The sequence below is a fragment of the Notamacropus eugenii genome, chromosome 6 (assembly GCF_028372415.1).
Source record: "Notamacropus eugenii isolate mMacEug1 chromosome 6, mMacEug1.pri_v2, whole genome shotgun sequence".
Taxonomy (NCBI): domain Eukaryota; kingdom Metazoa; phylum Chordata; class Mammalia; order Diprotodontia; family Macropodidae; genus Notamacropus; species Notamacropus eugenii.
In genome coordinates this window covers 198,489,169-198,510,221 of record NC_092877.1, presented here as the reverse complement: position 1 = coordinate 198,510,221, position 21,053 = coordinate 198,489,169, and the positions used below count along the sequence as shown (strand labels likewise).

General features: G+C 35.2%; 1 long non-coding RNA gene across 1 annotated transcript in view; it reads right to left on the bottom strand.

Annotated features, from left to right (window-relative positions):
- Positions 1–19,024, bottom strand: part of LOC140511172 (uncharacterized) — a 31,851-nt gene extending 12,827 nt beyond the window's left edge. Inside the window, exon 1 of the long non-coding RNA XR_011969456.1 lies at positions 18,799–19,024. This is a non-coding gene — a long non-coding RNA (uncharacterized lncRNA). The remainder of the gene's footprint in view (positions 1–18,798) is intronic.
- Positions 19,025–21,053: the final 2,029 nt, after the last annotated feature.

Here is a 21,053-nt window from a genome sequence, read left to right as displayed (position 1 = left end):
TTGGTGCTGTGTACAAAGTTCTCCTGGTTCTGCTCCTTTCACTCAGCATCAGTTCATATAAGTACTCCAAGGCATCTCTGAAGTCTTCCTGTTCATCATTTCTTATGACACAATATCCATTACATTCACATACCACAGCTTGTTCAGCCATGTCCCAATTGATGAGTATTCCCTTGATTTCCAATTTTTGGTCACCACAAAGAGTGAGGCTATAAATATTTTTATACATGTGGGATCCTTTCCCATTTCTATGATCTCTTTGGGATAGAGTCCCAGAAGCAGTATTGGTGGGTCAAAGGATATACACATTTTTGTAGCCCTTTGAACATAGTTCCAAATTGCTCTGCATAATGGTTGGATCAGTTTATAGCTCCACCAACAATGAATTAGTGTTCCAACTCTCATCTTATCCAACATTTATCATCTTCTTGTTTCGTCATGTTAGCCAATCTGATAAGTGTGATGTGGTACCTCAGAGTTGTTTTGATTTGCATCTGTCTAATCAATAGTGATTTAGAGCATTTTTGCATATGACTATAGATCCCTTTAATTTGTTCCTCTGAAAACTGCCTGTTTATATCCTTTGTCCATTTATCAATTGGGGAATGACTTGTATTCTTGCACATTTGACTCCATTATCTATATATTTTATAAATGAAGCCTTTATCACAGGCACTAGTTGCAAAAATTCTTTACCAGTTTTCTCCTTTCCTCCTAATATTAATTGCATTGGGTTTGTTTGTTCAAAAACTTTTCAACTTAATATAATCAAAATTTACCATTTTGAACCTCATAATGTTTTCTATCTCTTCCTTGGTCAAAAATTTCTCCATTCTCCATAAATCTGACAAATTAACTATTCCTTGCTCCCCTAATTTTTTTATAGTATCATTCTTTATACTTAGATCATCAATTCATTTGAAATTTATTCTTTTGTGTGGTGTCAGACATTGTCATGCCCAGCTTCTCCCACACTGTTATCAAGTTTTCCTAGCAATTTTTGTCAAACACTGAGTTCTTATTCCAGAAGTTGGGGTCCTTGTGTTTGTTAAACAGTAGATTGCTATATTCATTGACTACTGTTTCTTGAGGACCTAACATATTCCACTGCTCTACCCCTCCTTTTCTTAGCCAGTACCAAGTGGTTTTGATGATTGCTGCTTTATAGTACAATTTGAGATCTGATAGGGCTAGGCTACCTTGCCTCTTTTCATTAGTTTCCTTGATATTCTAGACCTTTTGATCTTCTAGATGAATTTGAATATTATTTTTTCTAGCTCTAGAAAATAATTTTCTGGTAGTTTGATTGGAATGGTACTGAAGAAGTAAACTAATTTAGGTGGAATTTTCATTTTTTTTTTTTAATATTACCTCGGCCTATCCATGAGCAACTGATGTTTTTCCACTTACTTAGATCTGCCTTTATTTGTGCGAAAGGTGTTTTGTAATTGGGATCCTATAGTCCCTGGGTTTGTTTTGACAGGTAGACTCCCAGATATTTTATTGTGTCTACTGTAGTTTTAAATGGGGTTTTTCTTTCTATCTCTTGTTGTTGGGCTTTATTAGTAATATGTAGAAATACAGATGATGTATCTGAGTGTATTTTGTAACCCGCAGCTTTGGAAAGTTGTTTATTATTTCAAATAGTTTGTTACTTGATTCTCTGGGATTCTCTAAGTATATCATGATATCATCTGCAAAGAGTGATAACTTAGTTTCTTCTTTGTCTATTCTAATTCCTTGAGTTTTTTTTTCTTCTCTTATTGCGAAAGCTAACATTCTAGTACCACATTGAATAACAGTGGTGATAATGGACATCCTTGTTTCACCTCTGATCTTATTGGAAATGCATCTAGTTTATCCCCATTGCATATAATGCTTACTGATGGTCCTGTTTATTAGTTTAGGGAAAGTTCCATTTATTCCTATGTCCTCCAGCGTTTTCAATAGGAATGGATGTTGCATTTTGTCAAAAGCTTTGTCTGTATCTATTGAGACAATCCTGAGGTTTGTTGGTTTTATTGTTGATATGATCAATAATGATGGTAGTTTTTCTAATATTGAACCACCTCTGATTCCTGGTATAAATCCTACCTGTACATAATGTATTATTCTCATGATAAGTTGCCGTATTTTTTTTTTTTACTAATGTCTTATTTAAAATTTTTGCATCTATATTCATTAGAGAAATTGATTTATAATTTTCCTTCTCTGTTTTGACTCTTCCTGGTTTAGGTATCAGAACCATATTTTGTATCATAAAAAGAATTTTGGAGGACTCTTTCTTCACCAATTTTCCCAAATAGTCTATATAGTGTTGGAATTAATTGTTCTTTAAACGTTTGATAGAATTCACTTTTAACTCCATCTGGCCCTGGAGACTTTTTCCTAGGGAGTTAATTATTGTTTTTTTCAATTTCTTTTTCTGTATTATTTAAGTATTTAAGTTCCTCTTCTGTTAATCTGGGTAATTTATAATTTTTTTACATATTCATCCATCTCATTTAGATTGTCAAATTTATGACCATACATTTGGATAAAGTAATTTCTAACTATTTTTTAATTTCCTCTTCATTGGAGGTGAGTTCACCTTTTCATTTTTGATATTGGTAATTTGGTTTTCTTCTTTCTTTTTTATAAGCAAATTGAGCAAAGGTTTATCAATTTTACTGTTTTTGTCGTAAAACCAATTCTTAGTTTTATTTTTAGTTCAATAGCTTTCTTAATTTAAATTTTATTAATCTCTTCTTTGGTTTTTAGTATTGCTCTTCTGGTATTTACTTAGGGATTTTCAATTTGATCTTTTTCTAGCTTTTTCAGCTGCAGACCCAATTCACTGAACTTCTCTTTCTCTATTTTATTCAGGTAGGTTTTCAGTAATATAAAATTTCCCCAAGAACTTCTTTTGCAGTATCCCATAAGTTTTGGTAGGTTGTCTCATTATTGTCCTTCTGTTGAATGCAGTTGTTGATAGTTTCTATGATTTGTTGTTTAACCCACTCATTCTTTAGAATTAGATTATTTAGTTTCCAATTAATTTTTGCTTTATCTTTCCACGACCTTTTATTACATATAATTTTTATTGCATTATAACCTGAGAAGGATGCATTGACTATCTCTGTCTTTCTGCACTGAATTGTGAAGTTTTTATGCCCTAGTACATGGTCAGTTTTTGTATATGTGCCACACACTGCTGAGAAGAAGGTATATTCCTTTCTATCCCCATTCAGTTTTCTCCAGAGTTCTGTCATATCTACCTTATGCAGAGTTTTATTCAACTTCCTTAACTTCTTTCTTGTTTATTTTGAGGTGAGATTTATCAAGTTCAGAGAGGGGGAGGTTGAGGTCCTCCACTAGTATAATTTTGCTATTTATTTCTTTCTGTAATTCCCTTAACTTCTCCTCTAAGAATTTGGATGCTATGCCTGCTAACTACGGGTGCCTCAATAGGCTCTGTACTGCATTCTCCTCTTTCCCCCCTCTATATTGTTTCAATTGGTGATTTTATCAGCTTCCATGGGTTCAATTACCATATTTGTCAGATTCTAAAATCTACTTATTTAGCCCTAAACCCTCTGCTGACTTCTTGTTTGAATCTCAATCTACTTATCCTATAGGCGTCCTCAACCTAAGATATCACAAACTCCCCCCCCCAAAAAAAAAATCTCTGCTTTTCTATCTTCTTTATTACTATTGAAGTATCTACTATCCTTCCATTCACCCAAGCTCAAAATCTAGGTGTTATTTTTAACTTTTTACTTTCTTTCTCCTTGCATATCTAATCTGTTGTCAAGGCCTGTTGATTTTATCTTCATAATCTCTCTCTACATGTCCACTAAAGTCCTTTGATACTTTCACTACTCTGGTGCAGAACCTCATCATCTAAGTTCTGGATTATTATTATTGTTGGTTGCATTGTCCGCCGCAAATCCCTCTCCATTAGTGTCCATATTCTAGTCTACTGTCAAAATGATCTTTCAGAAGTACAACTCTAATCACGTCTCTCTCTCTCTTTCACATACACACACACACACACACACACACACACAGCACAAACATACACATAGCTCTGAGGTCTTTGAGATCAGAGATTATTTTCTGTCTTTCTTTTTATCCCTAGTGCTTAGCACAGTACCTGGCACAGAGTAGATATTTAATAAATGTTTCCTGACTTATTGACTACAATGATGGCTATATTATCATTATATTTAGTGTTTTTGCTTTTTTCTATTGCAAATAAGGATTCAGTGGGGAAGGGCAGGGAAAAGATACCTTCTCTCTTTCCTCTCTCAAATAATTGATATAAAGACAAAATTCCTAATTAGATTACATGAAATAAAATTAATTTTAAAACAATAGACAGGCACTCTCTACACAATGAGGTAAATAAGTCTTCCCTAAAATTAGCAATTAAGATGTTATTCAAGTTATGAAACTGTCCCCCTAATGATGGGAGAAATGAACTATTCAGTAATAGAGTGAGTCCAGAACACATGTAAGGCTGAGGTTGATTACCTCAAATCATGCCTCGAAATTCTGTATCTAGTTTGCTTCTAGGATTCCACCAATATTTGATGGTAAAGTCCCAAGATAGGGCCAGGTACTGGATATCTGTTTTGTCACTGAAGACCTACCACCTTTCCACGTCTTCTTCAGGGATTTACAATTAAATCAACATTATTTTTGCTAGTATGAAGGGAGTGATGATCTAATAACCACTCTATAGATTTATTCCCCTCCACCTAGTGATTCAGTTGTAGGCTGCCTAGACAGAAGCTCCTTTCCTTGATCATCAGTCTCCTTCATATTCATCTATTCATTCATTTTAGTTCTATCTCTCTCCCATTCCTATCACACTCTTTCTTACTCTCAAAATAAAACTTCTGTAACCCATGTATTATTGTTAACAAACTTTCCTTCTTATTATATCTGTGCTCATACCCTGAAATTATTTTGTACGTAGCACATAATTAATTATATTAAACCAGAGGTTTTGATATAAAAAAGGGGTTTCTTTACTGACTAACCACTCCTTCAAAAAGAAAAAAAATAAGCTTCTTGAGGGCAGGGACTATTCTAATTTTTATCTTCGTATCTCCAGAATCTTGTACATAATATGGAACATAATAAGTACTTAATAAATTATTACTGAATTGAACTAAATTGAGTTGATCATAAAAACTCAATCTTTATGGAACTGCAACTTATATAAAACTGGTGGTGTAACTTATCGAATCAAAGTTTCCCATTTGATTCTAAACATGAATATTTCTCTATAATCTCCCACAGTCAAGAGATTCTACATATAGACATTTGGTGAAAATCTAATTCCCTATCCTTTCCTGCAATGCCATTGTGCTCTTATAGTAATTATTAAACCAGGCACAAAATGTTTTGTGTTTATGAAAGAGAAATGATATTGTTGTTTTAAAAATATTTAAGGTATTTTCTACTTTGCCTAATAATCTTAGAAATCTGCATTATAGTAAGTCTAGTAAATGCACACTTATGGCAGATGAAGTAGAAGAAATGTATATTTAAATATAATTCAGATACCTTTGACAGATGTTGTGGGGAAACAAATATACAAAAAATAAGATGGAAATAATTAATCACTGAAAATGGAAATGATACCTAAAGATGGTTATGTTGAGTATATTAATCAAATAACATTTTAAATATTTAAAAAATAGAAATAGGATGCTACATATAAATTTAATAAAGAGCATTGAGAAAAGTTGTTTTTATAAAGTTTTATTTTATTCCTCCTCCTTCCCACTTCATCCAAGAAGCCACAAGGAAATTATATTTGGAATAATTATCTTTTCATCCCTTTTGGTTTTAATTCTTTGTTTTTTCTATTATTTCTCTTCTTGATAAGGATTTATGTTTTCTAAAACTATCTACATATTTCTTTCAATGAATCATAAATCCCATACTTTAGGAGTATGATACTCAGTATTGACTCTCATCTCTTTTCTCTCTATACTATTTCACTTAATCATCTTATTAGCTCCCATGAATTCAGTTTTCATTTCTATGCTGATGATTCTCAAATGTACTTTGGAAGTCCTAACTTCTCTGCTGACCTCCAATCTTGTATCTCCAATGGCCTTCTAGACATCTCGAACTAGATGTCCTACAGACATCATAAACTCAGCACATCCAAAACTGAACTCGTTATTTTGCCCCCAAACCCTCCTTTCCTCCTCACTTACCCATTGCTGTGGAGGGCACCATAATCCTCAGGCTCATAAACTAGGTGTCATCTTCCACTCCTTACTTGCACCCTCCATATACAGTCTCTTGTTAAGATCTATCAATTTCACCTTCCTATTCCTCACAATGTTCCCTTGTCTCCTCTGACACTATCACCCTGGTACAGTCCCTGATCACTTCATACTTGTACTATTTAAATTGCCTCCTATTTGGTTCCCCCCTGCAATTTTCTCCCCAAACTAGTTCAACCTCCACTCAGCAGTCAAAGTGATGTTCCTAAGGTGATCCTCCTAGAGCACAGGGCTGACCATATTACTCAATTATGTAATAAATCTCAGGTGTTTCTTATCACCTCTAAGATCAAATCTAAAATTCTCTGTTTGGCATTCAAAATCCTTCACAAACCTACATCCCCCTCCTTTCTAATCTTCTTCCACTTTATGCACTTCCACCCACACCATGTGCTCTGAAACACAGAAGTATTGGTCCTCTAGTTATTCCCTGCACAAGACACTTTGTCTTCCAAAACAGGAAACTTTCACTGACTCTCACCAACACCTGAAACATTTTCCCTTTTCATCTTTGCCTCCTAACTTCATAACTTCCTTCAAGGTCCAGTTAAAATCCCACATTCTATAGGAAGCTTTTCTCAGTCATCCCTTAATGCTATTGACATCCTTTTTGTTGATTATTTCCAATTGATCCTGCATATGACTTGGTTGGACATAATTATTTATATGGTGTTTCCCTCATTACACTGGGAGTTCCTTGATGACAGTAGCCACTTAATACATGTTTATTGATTCATTGACTGTTTTTATGAATAAAATCAAGATTTCATTGTAGACCATCTATAAAAATAAAGCTCACTAAGTAGCCTGCCCAATTATGCCCTTAGCAAAGGCACAATTTAAACTCAGGTCTTTCTGTCTTTGGGTCTAGCACTCTATTCACTATTCGACAATACCTCTCATGATATACTACACAATCCGGTAATAATGCAGGAAACATTCACAGGTAAACTAAGCTAAATGAGGACAACTTGGAACAATAGGAAAAGAGACAACATGAATGTGACTTATCATCCTAGGATGAAAAGCTTTGGCCACTAATCATTGTCCAGTTAGTTTATACATGTTTCTTGCTATGTTGTTATTACTTCTGTCCTTTTTGTAATGAAGCAGACATTAAAGTATTATTATTTCAGTGGAGGGTTGGTATCTATAGCTTTTACCTTGTGATGTTAATTAAAAACATAATTTTTATGTACTTATCACAAAGGAAATATCATTTCATTAAAATCCAATTAGATTCAGACAATATCTGTAAAGACTACTGAATAACTGCTGTTTGAACACAGACTGCTTTGTTCTATTTTCATCACTTGAATGAAAGCAACCACAACAAACAATCAAAGAAAAGACTTTTTTTCATCAATCTCTAAGGTTACAGACACACTTGCATTTTGAGTAGTGTTTTACAGGGGAAAAAACATACAGAAGATTTAATGTTTCACAGACCAAAACTAGCTTGACCTTATTCCCAAATGTTCTTATTTTGTTTTCTTCCATTCTGAGAACATAAATCACATTCATGTCTTCAAAAAGGGTATTTTGCCTAACCTCATTCAATATTCCTAGTAGTAACATTTTATGATGAACATTAAATTATATTGATGAGTGGTTTTTTTTTTAATCCTGATAAGGACTTTATCTTTTTACTTCACTATTGATAATGAAAGAGATCATAAGTGACATTTTTGGTGTTTCAAAAGTACTAGATTTGTGCCTCCTTCTAAACTGTGAGTTCTTCCAGGTCAGGAGAGACAAATAACTTAAATTTGACTTGAAAGTGATGTTTTCTCTTCATTTACTAGAGCTTAGCACAGTGTTAGGAAGGGAGGAATGAGGAAAGGAAGAAAGGAAGGAAGGAAGGAAGGAAAGGAGGAAGGAAGAAAGGAGTGGCATTGCCCAACTGAAAAACCACTATTTGGATCCCATGTGGGGCAGGCAGCTCCTACTACTCACTTGTTGCTGTTTGTGTTTTTTTCTCTGAAAGGACCATGACATCAGGAAAGGGCTGAATTTCTTTCTTAAGGATAATGCATTAAACCCAAATCACTTTGGGTCTCATTGATCAACAATAACTCCAAGTCCAAGTTTCACTTGATCATTGTTGGGGCCCTGATGGCTCAGACTGACTGTAAATAGAAATCGCTTCAGTTTTGGCTAGAAACCATGAGGGTCTTCTCTTTCTAGAATGATTTTTTTTTAACTAGGTAAAAGAGAGCATTCTTTGTCTCATTTCCTACCTAGCCTTAATCACTGAATGTATTACCTGAATCAATCTGAGCCCTAAGAAAGACTTTAACTTAAAAAAGCCAAAGTCTCCCACTGCATCTGTGGCCATTTCTAGTTGTCCTGTTCTGTATCTTGCAACAGAATCCAGATGGCTCTAGAGGAGACAGTGAGGCTGATGGCTTTGGATACCCATCCCTCATTTAAATACACTTCACTTGCAAGTTATGGCATCACCTTCTTGATGTCATGATCCTCTTTGAGAGTGAAGGATAAATAAGCAATAACAACAACACAGTGTTAGGTGGTAGCAAGTACTTCACTCAGTTACTAATTGATTGATATACAGGAAATTTTGAGTGCCCAGCTATAGATTGAATTTACACTATTGTAAAGAGTAATCAGTGCAGAGTGACAGTACATGTAGGCTGTCTAAACATGCAAAGAGAGCTGAAAGATGAAAGTCATTATTTCAACCTCAGTCCAAAACAACTCTATCCAGAAAAACACTGATAATTGAGACAGAAGTGTTCAGATTTTTATGCTTGAATTTACCAAATAATTGCATCAATTTATCAAATCTCTACTTCAGTTTACATGGGTAGATGCATCTATAAACTTCTATCTCCCTCTGTATACCTCAGGTAATACTGAGGTAGAGGAACAGAGGTTATGGGGACCATTTTTCAATATTCCTTCATTTCATGAGTTAATAGTCCATAGCTAGGTCTTTCCATACCTCCTCTTAGTGAAATGTGATGTATAAGCAATCACTAAGGGAATGAAAAGTTGCTGCTTCAAAGATAAGGGGAGTCACACAGATGACCACATGTAAGGAAAATTCACTTCCTGAGGTCCTTGGTGCCAACCTGCTGAGACTTAATTTTATTTAGACCAACCTTTCATATAGAAGTAGTAACACTTCTTCCTTTGCGATTAATAAAGTAGCCTTAAGGGAGGGGAAAAATTGGGATGAAATTTGAACTGTCTGCGTCAGGGCAGCTATTTCCTCTGATTCAGCACTTAAAAGTGAGTGGCACAGAAAATCAGATGCCCACACAGGAATAGCAGTCACAGCATTTCCTATCGGGGGGAATCTGTAATCATTGAGGCAGGAATGCTGATTTCAGGGGTTTGAAAAGAAAGGTACTGACTGATAGGTTTGTTTGTGCTAAAATTACTGAAATTACATCCAAATAAAAGTGAGAAAATCAACAAAGATCAAAAGATGTCTCAGGATTTGCACGCAGCTAATAAAATGTTTGTTTTGAGACTTTCTTTATCTATAATTTTAGGAAAAATACAGTAATTTGTATGGAAAACAAATTGTGTTTCTATGAATCAAATCATCAGGGAAAGGAGAAAAAAAAATTGCTGCTTACCTTCTGGTGGTTATGCAAAGAAGAGCCGAGTTTTAGTAATGTAAATGTTGAAGTTGGAAAAACCCACTTACTGAGTGGTATAAACCTTAAGGCTTTTCAACAGTCTCAGGCTTTGGGCCTATAGGATAAGCAACAGTCACCTCTCCTTGTTCAGGAACTCTCTATAGCAATACTATAATAAGACAGAGAAACTGAACAACCTAGATTACTAGAGGTTACATTAGGTCAAACATGAAAGATGCCAAGATCATCCACTTGCATCTTGAGTTATCACTACTCATCTTGACTTTAATGACTGTGGAAAAGAGGTTGAGGCTAACTACTTTGTGCAACATTGCTTCATTCAAAATAAATTCACCTGCAAGTTAAGGCACCATCCTTTATGTAATTGGTCTTCCAAAATCATAGGAAAAACAGCAATATATAATAGGTTAAATGCCCTTAGACATTTATACAAGTGATTTTGAACTGCAAATATTTCTTGGTGGGATAATTTGGTGACGAGAGACTAAGGTCTAGAGCATCATACTTAAGATAGTATAAAGTCGGACTGTACTATCCTAGCTTCAATGAAATTGGTTTGACCAAAAAGAAAAAATCAGGATTTTCAAGAATTCATGGCCTCTCAAAATCAACACTTTGTTCTGTGGTCCAAGGACAAGTATGTCATGAAATGCAAAGAAAAGAGCATGGTTGCATAAAGACATTATATAACTGAAGTCATAGGGCATTAAACCAAACATTAAACCTCTTTCCTCTCTATTTTCCCCTTAAGAGAAAGTCCAAGATCCATTAGTTTCAGTTGTAAAATCCACATGACTCAGTTTAATTTGGCCTTTTTATTATTAGACTGTTATATGGTACTGCATATTTTATAATTATTTTAATTGATTACAAATTCTGCCAGGTAAGTTGATATTAAATGCAAATTTCTTAAAAAGTAGAAAACAGGCCTAGAAAATTTGTGACTTTATAAATCAGGAACTGTTAATGGGATTTAGCACATATTTCATAATTTTTAAGTCTCTGATCATAATCTAGCTCTTAAAATGACAAAAGTATTACAAACATAGCATTTTTAAACCACATTACAGTTCCTCATACACAATAATTCTGTAGTAAATGTCTAGTTTTTGCATGAATAAATCAATTAACCAGCATTTATTAAGCAACTACTAGGTGCCAGTAATTGTACTAGATACTGGTTTTACAAAGATAAGTAAGCTTACATTTAATCAGTGAAGACAGTTGTGTATGCATATACATATATGTAAATACACACATGTGATACGTATACAAACTCATGCATATTATACATGTATGTAAAATTTGAAAAGATCAGACATAAGGTCACCTGGCAAAGGAAGGCACCAATAACTGAGCAGACCAGGAAAGTTCTACTGCAAAAGTTGGTACTTTGAGATAGTATGGGAATAAAATACAAGTCAAAGAAAATTCATCCAATTTAATACTAATGATCACTCCCTAATTTAGCTACCATCTCCTTGGGTGTACTAACTACTCAGCTTCATAAAGAAATACATAACACTCTTTCAAGTCACATAGCCGAAGGCCACAATAGGGATACTCAGCTAGAGAAGAAACACAACCTTGAATTGACCTCAGATTAATTCTAACCTGTTGACCAATTCTGTATTATCACTTAAAACTCCTGGCCTTATCCAGCTATCTGACTTAAGGGTTGGAAAATTCCTTTTCATTCACTCTGGTCAAACTGCTGACTGATGGTTTCCATCCCCTTTATTTATTTAAATAAATAGCTAACATTTATATATAGCTTGCTAAGTTCCAGGCACTGTGCTAAGTGCTCTGCAATTATCATTTCATTTGATGCTCACAACAACCCTGGGAGATAGGTGTCATGATTATCTTCATTTTCCAAATGAGGAAACTGAGGCAAACAGAATTAAGTGACTTCTCAGGGTCATATAGCTAGTAAGTGTCTGAGTTTGGATTTGAACTCAGCTCTTCTCGACTCCAGGCCCAGTGCTCTATCTACTGTGCCACCTAGAAGCCTCATTAAGGGAGAATCTATTAAAAAGAAAACATAAATTCGTGTGTGACTGATGTGGTAAGGATCTTCTCACTCACTCTAATGTTTCTGTTGGCTTACAGATGAAACTTCAGACAACGAAAGAACAAAAAAGCTAGGGTTGACTTCTATGTTTCTCTTCATGATTCCCATTATCTTTCCCATTATGATTCAACAGAAGTTTTTATGTACTTTGTATCTTTGGAATTAAAAGATTATTGCTTTAGAGCTGGAATATCAGAAGTTATATAGTCTCATCTTACACATAAAGATACAAAGGACCTGAATTCAAATTCTGTTTCTGACATCTGCCACCTTGAACAAGTTTCATTGTGTATAAGTGGGGAGAGGACTAGATGGCTTCTAAATCCCTTCCAATGCTAGATCTCTGATCCCATCTGCTGAGGAAGAAGACTCATTGCATCTTCTGCCTTTTACCACCCTGAGCACAGTATCTTGGAGAAGGTCACAGAGTAAGCAACTAGAACGACCTTAAACACGTCCTCTCACACCCAAATGCTATCCTTTCCACTGCATCACACATAATTATATTTTCAATTCATAGATTTTATGGAGATCTACAGAGGCCTACTATGTGATAGCATAGTGAGTAGAATTCTGGGCTTGGAGTTAGGAAGACTCATCTACCTCAGTTCAAATCTACCTTCTTACAGCTTACTAGCTATGTGACCCCTTGGCAAGTCACTTAACTCTGTTTGCCTCAGTTTCCTCATTTGAAAAATGACCTTTAGAAGGAAATAGCAAACCATTCACAAACCTTAGTGAATCCTAGGGTTCAATAAGAGTAGGAAATCATTGAAAAATGATTGAACAACATATTTATAATGAGTTAGGAATTTCCCAACAAAGACCTTGTGTTTCCTAAAATCTCGCTTACCTTTCTTTGCAGATATAAACACTTATTTTATGCACTTAAAATCATTATGAAAAGGGAGATATAGGTTTCACTAGAAAAACCAAAGGAGATCTATGGCACCAAAGAAGAAAAAAAGGAAGAAAAAAGACAAATAAAAGGTTAAGAGTCCGCATTAAAAATAATTGGAGCAGATGGTATTGGAAAAACACAGAAGGAATTTGATAGTTTGAGACTGGAATTCATGAGATAGTTTGGGATTGTAGTCATTAAGTTATAGTATCATTGATGTGGAACTGGGAAAGACTAACTCTAACCCATAGGGTCAATCTAAACATATTTTTCATTATTAAAAGGAAATTTAATCAGAGAGAACACAATCTTTAAAAGATCTGATAGGTAAGCTGTGGCCAGTGACATTAAGGTGGGGGAAAAGAAAGGGTATAGGGGTTTAATGAAATTAATCAATCAATAAGCATGTATTAGCACTTATTCTACAGTAAAAGTCAGGAACTAGGAAAAAAAAGAACAGAATATTCCCTGCCCAAAAGGAGCTTATATTCTACAGTAAATGTAAAATGTATGAAATGTAAATGCAAAACAGTTTACCAGGTGAAAGGAAAGTTTCAGCATATAGAGAGTTCCAGTAAATGAAAATAACTCATGTAGGAAGAGCTGTATGAGCTGAGCTTTGAAGGAAGATAATGACTCCAGGAGGCAGAAATGAAGGAGAGAGGAAGACAATGAACACGTGCTAGGTGCTGTCCTGAATGCTTTTCAAATAATATCTCATTTTAACCTCATAACAACCCTGGGAGGTAAGTGATATTATAATAGATTATATTATATTTATCATATCATATCGTATGGTAGGTGATATATTATAACATGTTATGTTATATTTATTGTATCATGTCATATATCATATAGGTAACTGAGACAGAGGGTAAGTGCTTTGCCCTGAATCTCACAGCTAGTAGTGTATGAGGCCAGATTTAAATTCAGGTCTTCCTGACAAAGGCATAGCAGTGAGAGGTGCAATGTCAAATGGAAAAAGAAATAAAATCCTAGAAAGCATATTGAGGAGTCCTGTGTAGCAAATTTTGAAAGGTAGGTTGAAGCCATATTATTAAGGACTTTAGATAACAAATAAGATATGTTGCCTTAGAGTCAGTTCATATACTGGTACTTAAGAGTGGATTGTTAAATTTTCAGTCTAAGCATTTATGCTTCAGAAAAAAATATTACAAATCAGAGCCCAATTTATTTTCTTACTTGTCTAGCTGTAAGAAAGTGACAGATAAAATGTTGGTAATGAAGATTACACTTAAAAGCATATCATACATACTTTCCCCCCCAGAGAGTCACTTGTTAAACATTTACCAGCACTCTCTTACAAATAGCTCACTTTTTTTCCCTAGAGGAAGGAGAAGGTTACTTATTGAGCAAGTAAGTATTATGGTTATACCCATGCTTTACGAATGCCATTTGGGTATCTGTGTAGAAAAAAAATCGAGAGAAGGATAAGACTTTAGGTAGGGAGATCATTTGGGAAGTGATTGCAATAGTTTACAGAAAAGGTAATCATTGCCTGAAATAAGGTACATGATTAGGAAGGGCTGAGTAGAAGAGATGTTGTTAGAGTTAGCATCAACAAGACTTGGCAAATGATTAGAAATAAGAGATGAGAGAATAAGGAGCTCTTAATAAATGGTGGGGAAAAGAAAGAAGAAAATGAGGTGAATGGTTCAAGTAAAATGGTTTATGGAAATGGTAGGGATATATTTTCTTATGTAACTAGAACAGGATTTTTAACCATATTCCATATTTCTTTTACAAATAAAAACCATGATAATTGTATTTCAATATAATAAGATTCCTTCACATATTTTTTCTCTTTTCTTGCTGTATTTTACCTTATTCATTTAAAATCATTATTTTGAGAGGGGATATAGGATTGTTATCATACTGCTAATGGGGTCCATATACAGAAAAAGGTTTCTATGAACCCTGTGGACTACGAAGAGAAGACAGAGAAGATGGTGATAGAATGGGCACTCTTACCCAATGGCTTCCATCTTCTCAATAAAATAAGAAGGTTGGTTAATGAAAGGAAGAAATAATTTCAACAATCCTTGTGGCTAAAGAGATAGGAGAAAGATAAGGAATGAAAAAGTGTAGAACTCAAGGTTTTCCTACAAAATGAGATCATGTACTATGAATTTGTAGGTATATGTGACTTTTATCTATTTCTATAGTTTTTTTTTTTTTTCTAGTCCAGAGGCCCTGGAGTAGGAATGGATAAATCAGTGCAAGCTTTCTAGGAATGAGAACTTGTAGATCAGAGAAAGAGGGAGATCACTGCATTCAATATACCCATATGTGTTAGGGTTGGTACTTTCTAGCTCTTTATCAGTGATACTCTAATTCAATGACTACAATCTCAAAATGTCGCATTAAGACCTGTCTCATATTTTCCAATTCCTTATGTGCTTTTCCAGCAGAATCTACTAAAATTATATTTAACTAAGATATTAAGTTTTTTGTTTCCTTTTCTTTCTTTTTTGTGTCATAGATCCTTTTGGTTTTCTAGTGAAGCCTATGGTTCCATTTTCATAATGTCCTTAAATGCATAAAATAAAACACACAGGATTTTGTAATTTATAATTTGTAAAGGAAGCCAATTGTATTGAAATACAGTTATCGGAGCCTCCAAAAAAGGGAGATGACAGAGCAGATCTAGGCAAAAAAAAAGTATGTCATCTTGAGCATACCCAAAATCACTTTGGGACAAACTTATCACCTTATCCTATCTCAAACCCCCAAAAAGCTCTTCCTGATCATTTCCCTATTTCCCTTAATGGCACCATCATTTGCTTGGTCACTCAGGCTAAAAATTGCAGTCATTTTTTACTCCTCCTTCCTCACTTCATACATCAAATGAATTACTAAAATTCTGCTGATTCTAGCAGCACAGCATCTCTTATGTCTGTCCCTTTCTTTCTATTCCCAATTACAATACCATAGTTTAAGCTCTCTTTACCTCTTTCCTGACCTATCTGCAATTGCTTCTTATCTGATCTCTTTGCCTCCAGCTTTCCTCATACCCCATCTAATCCAGCATATATACTGCCTTAATATTAATCATCTTAAAAATAACTCTGATGTCATTTCTGTTTTTTTAATCTTCATTAAACTTGTATTGCCTGATGAAAAATGTTCAGACTCTTTAGCTAAGCATTCAGAACCTTCCACAATATGGTCTCAATCTATCATTCCAGCTTTTCTATCACTACTCCTCTACATACACCCTTAACTACAGCCAAACTGGCCTACTCCCATTCTTTATACATGCCCTGCAGTACTTGCCCACCCCTTATGCTTTTGCTCATAAAATTTTCAGCCTGGAAGTCTCTTTCGACTATGATGAATCTAAACTTCCTTGAAAGCAAGCTCAAATGTTACTTCCTTCATGAAGATTTTCCAACTGTTTCCTAGTCTATATTTCTTCAGTGATATTTTCCTCCACAATCAATAAATCAACAAATTCCATACTCTTCCTATTATCATACCTATTTATTTATATCTTATCCTACTATCTTAATGGTCTTTTTCACTTCTTCTTTGTGTTTCTCATTGGACCTAATAATATTCTTCTCAGGCATTCCATAAATATTTGCTGAATAAATGAAGAAACAGATGACAACAAAATAAGTACTCACTGGACAACATGATACAATGATATATAAGGAAAATAAACTTTTGAAGCTTTTACATTTCTTAAAGTATACTCAGAATTAGAAAGTTAATGTGTAAATGTGCTATGGGACTCCATTCTACTTCCTACTCCCTCCAACAAATAATAGTTCCAGAAGAAGACTGGAACTGACCTGGGTACATTTTCCTGATCAGACACTCAGAGCACTGTATTGCATTCTGAGCAATACATATTTGGAAGGGCAGTGATAAACTGGAGAAAATCCAAGGAAAGGCAAACGGGATGGTGAAAGGCTACAGATCATGATACATGACAATTAGTTGAAGGAACTGGAAATGTTTAGTATTGAGAAAATTTAGGGAGAACATTATAGTATTCTTTAAATATTTGATTAGCTGCCCTTGAAAGAAAGATTCACTTGTTTTGCTTAGCTGCAGAAATCAGAAAAACAAAAATATAGAATTGCAGATCCAGATATAGCCCTGATATAAAGGAAAAACCCTACCAACTAGAATTGTCCATGAATACCTCACAAAAGTCAAACAAAGACCGTGTGACCACTTCTAAAATAGGTTTGAGTATGTTTAAAATATGTCTGAGTAACTCCTTTGAGGTAAGGCTAGAGGACTTCTGAGGAGGTCCTTTCCAAGTGTGAAATCCTAAAATTCCGTGATTATTTCCTGCTCATGTTGTCTTTATTCTCTAAAGCAGATTACTATAAGATTATAGCATTTGGAGTTAGAAGAGAGCCTTGTTGATAATTTAGTCCAATGTCTGCATTTTTCAGGAGAACTGAACTTGGAGAGGTAAAGGAATTTCTTTGAAGTCACAGAGTTAGTAGTCATCAGTTATGGGATTTGTATTTATGTCCTCTGATATCAAACATTCTTTCCATTGTGGAGAAATTTGTAGTGGTGTGGCTCCAATGCAATATTCACAGCCCCAGTGGTGACTACGAATATGCTGGCATAGTTTTGAATCTCAAAGTATAATAAACTCTCCATATAGAAGGCAGAAGAAAAACAATTATTCAGACACTAGAAAGCCAAATCCCAATACCACAAAGCCAAATTCGTCATAGTAAATATAAGTCAATACTCATTAGCACTGCAGAGGACCAAGTTATTCCCAAGCCTTCCCTGCTACTCCCTGCTGGGACCTTCCCACAAACAAACAAACACTTAGGAACCCATTGGTGCCTGCTTGTCTATGTCCTCTCCTCCATCCATCCTAACTGCTCTCACCAACTTCCTCACAGTTTTGCTCCACTCTTCCTATTCCACCTATTCAGCAAGTTCCTCCTATCACATGTGATTTAGGCTTCCATGTGATTTAAGCAGATCACATGGGCCTATTAATGAATGGGAAAGATCTTCTCATCTAAATTGCCTTTACAAATGGGGGTAGGCAAGAGACAAACTAGTGATATTACTCATCCAGGGAATTACCAGTGTTTCTCTGCATTTGGCAACTGTATATCTGTAGTCTGGCAAAGTAGACAGTTAGCTGTTCTGTAGTACATACTCTCAGAGAGCTGACGCTGGGTTGGGAGGTTCTGTGAATTGCTCACAGTCACACACTACCACACATGACTAACATTCATGAGAAACAACCATGACTGAGCTAGTATCTGTCCGGTGATATGGTCCCTCTTTCTATTACACCAGCTATAAATCAGTTCTCCTAACTAGATCTAATTCAGCTCCACATAATCCATTCATTAAGTGAAAGTCTATAGAAATACCTCCAGTATTGAGAAGATGCCTGTATAGTCAGGGTGGTCTTCTTAGTCAGCTTTTGACTTTGAGAGTAAATCAAAGGTAATAAAGATTCCTTTAATAATGGTACTTAGCTCTAAGATTGGTATTTGAAGAAAAGGTCATTGAAATGTCAACATTTTTTTAAAAGTCCTTTTTAAGTCCTACCAAAACTCAACAGTTAGAAGGAAACAACACTATTTTAGAACTAAGCCATTTCCTCTGGATCAATTGATTGACCAGTCCTATAATTGCCCTCATCCACACAATGGAATCTAGACTCTAAATTCTAAATTAAATTAAGAATTAAGGATGTCAGTAACAAGTGTTTTTTTGAGAAGTGTTGGGGTCTGTAGGCTTCAGCAGAAAGTCAGATGGGTCAATGACACAAAAGAGGTTAAGAATCTTTGGCATAGGACCTATATGATGAACCCTTAGTAGCATGGGAAACAAAGGGAAAGAAGGCTTTAGGTTAGAGTCAGCCTTTGGGATACTCACACTTAGTAGGCAGGCTGAGAACTCCTTAGAAAAGTAGTATGATTAGTAGCATCACAGAAGCTAAGAAGCAATGGTAAATAGTATAAAAAGCTTCAAGGCCTAGTAGGAGGATGGATGAAAAACCTTGGTCATATTTATTCTTTAGAAGATTGTCAGAACTCTTTGAGCAGCATTACAACCAATCCTAACTACTGAGACACAGGGGACCACAGAGTATGAAGTATAAAGGGCCCACCCTAACAGGATTACCCTCTCCGCTCCCAATACTTCCTTCAACAGGCCATTACTTCACAAAGATCCCATTATGACACGCTTTTCTCCCTGGTACTGTCCTGGCATGTCTACATCTGACCACGGTATACTAAGAGTATGTCATTTAGCCGAAGGAACTGTGCTATACAGGATGCTGCAAATGAATGGAAGGATCAGTGCTGACAGAATATGCACTGGTAGGAATTTGGCTCAGTGTGTTTAGAAGATTACAGATTTATAGCTGGAAGGGAATTTAGAGGTTTTATTTTTATTTACTTACTTTTAAATTAATTTTTAATTTAATAATTTTAATTGCATTGATTGATTTATTTACTTTTTAAAATTACTGTGTCAGATGAAATCTGAGGAAATATGAATAACTGAGGAAACAAAGGTTCTAGCTTCTGAGCATTTCAATTTATTAAATAACGCATGCCAAAATTTCACAACAAATCAGGCCAGGTCTTCTCATCTTGCCACTGGAAACCAAATACAAAGGGAGACAGATTTTATGCATTAAAAGAAAGCAATTTACAGGAAGTAAACCAGGATTAGGTAATATGATTTCTAATTTGAAGAAAGGTTAGGGGTTTTATTAGTTGTAAGGGGAAACGTGAACAGGTGTAATTCCCTGAAATCAGAAAAAGAGATGTCCCACTCTCCCCAGGTGACTTTATTCAAAGAAACAAAGAAATAATAACAAATTAACAGATAAGGGATCAGTTTTCAGATAAGACATATATGTAGCTTGAGATGTACAACTGTGAGAAAAATAATTGCATCAGTCTTCAGATCCAGGTGTCTGATCAGCACAACCTACGTCTTTAGTTGAGGGTCTTTACACAAAAGGTAGTACTGGGTCCTGCTTCCCAGTCACTTAGGGTTAGATTCAAATAAAGCAATAAATTCTTCTCACAAGTCCCATAATTGTACAATATTTTCTCCCAAGACCAAAAGTGGACTAGAAAGGGAACTGAACTAGATCTGGAATTGAGTAAAAAAAAAATGGAGTCAGTGTGGTTCACTTGATTCCCACGATTCTCTCAGTATACCATAAATTTATAAATGCAAAAAGGTTAAGTTACCCACCCAAGGTCACATGGATAGATAGATCTGTTATGGAATTTTTGTCTGTGTTCCTTGAGAACCTAAGGAAAATCTTACTCATTCACAAGTCAGTCAAATAAAGTGAGTAGACATGCTGAAAGGAAAAGAATGGAAGACTGCTTACTGATAGCTAGGGTACAGATTTGACTTACATAGCTTTCTCAGATCTGTACATAGCCAATTAGTAGTACTGAGGGATTTGAACTGACCAACAGGATTCAGATTATCCCTTTAGGAAAGTTAATCTGAAAAGTACCCGTGTTTGGGTACATTTGTGAGTTCAAAGAAAGCTAAAGGATGACATGTACCCAGACTAAGCTGGATGGAGGTAATTGTCTCAGATTTTGTTATTCAATATATAGCAGAAGGAACACAATATATAGCAGTCAGGGGAAGGAATTTAATCTACAGGAGAATGAGGGGGTAGTTCAGTCAAACAGCATATTTTCATAACAAAGCTGCTTTTCCTCTATACCATATGGAGGCAATGGAGTAAATAGAGGGGATATTTTTTGTGTCCAGTTTAGAGTTTGGCATAGAGGGACTGGTAGGTCTTCCTGACTCCAAGTCCAAAGTTGTATTGATTACACAATAATGCCGCTATACTGCTGAGTCTGCCCACCCCGACCACTACTGAAATGTAGTCCTATATCCTAGATTTTCCAGTTTGCTGTTCTTTTTTTTTTTGACTGGCAGGTTCAGATGCAACCACGCAAGATGCTAAATGAATGGAAGGTGAGAAAGTAGAGGCAACTAGCATATATGATTCACTTTAACTGTTACTCAACGTGGCTAATCATTTCCAAATATGTTACAAACCCGGGGGGGATGAAGGGTTAGAATGTACAAGTAAAAATCATATTGTTTTTTGAAAGATTAACCCCAAAGTTAAACTT